The sequence below is a fragment of the Stegastes partitus genome, unplaced genomic scaffold (genome assembly GCF_000690725.1).
Source record: "Stegastes partitus isolate 25-593 unplaced genomic scaffold, Stegastes_partitus-1.0.2 Scaffold965, whole genome shotgun sequence".
Classification (NCBI taxonomy): Eukaryota; Metazoa; Chordata; class Actinopteri; family Pomacentridae; genus Stegastes; species Stegastes partitus.
In genome coordinates, this window is record NW_007578696.1 from 40,321 (window position 1) to 41,018 (window position 698).

Below are 698 nucleotides of genomic sequence, written 5' to 3' on the forward strand. Positions count from 1 at the left end.
AGCACCATAGACCTAGGTTAGCACCATAGATTCCAGTTAGTAGCAAAGACTGTATTTTAGCACCATAGACTGTGGCTTAGTACTATAGACTTTAGGTTAGCACCACAGACTCTATGTAAGGACCTTCAAATAAGATTTTACAATAGCACCATTAACTATTTGTTGGTACCTTGGCACCACAGACTGTATATTAGTGCTGCAGACTGTATGTTAGCACTATAGATTGTATGCTAGCACCATATACTGTACATTACCAGCAACGAATGTTAGCCGCACAGACTACATGTCAGCATCATAAACAATATGTTCGCAATGTAGACTGTATGTTAGTATGACAGACTGTATGTTAGCTACATAGACAATACTATAGCAGCACTGCTTGACTTTTTTAGCAATACAAACTGTGTGTTACCAATGTAAATTGTAAATCTACTACTACTTAGCACTGTACTCAGTGTTAGCAACATAGACTGTAAGGAGAGCACAGCCCTGTGGATTCATGCTAACTCTGCTCACCAAAGTATGTAAAGCACAGATTGTTAACATGCTGAATAGCACACACCTACATATGAGTGACAGCAGTTTGGGTCTTGTTAAAGATAAATGTCAAAGCCCACAAATAAACAATATAACATACCAATATTTTAGCTGTTTATTCCTTATCTTTATAAAGTGTCAACATAATTGTACATTTTTTT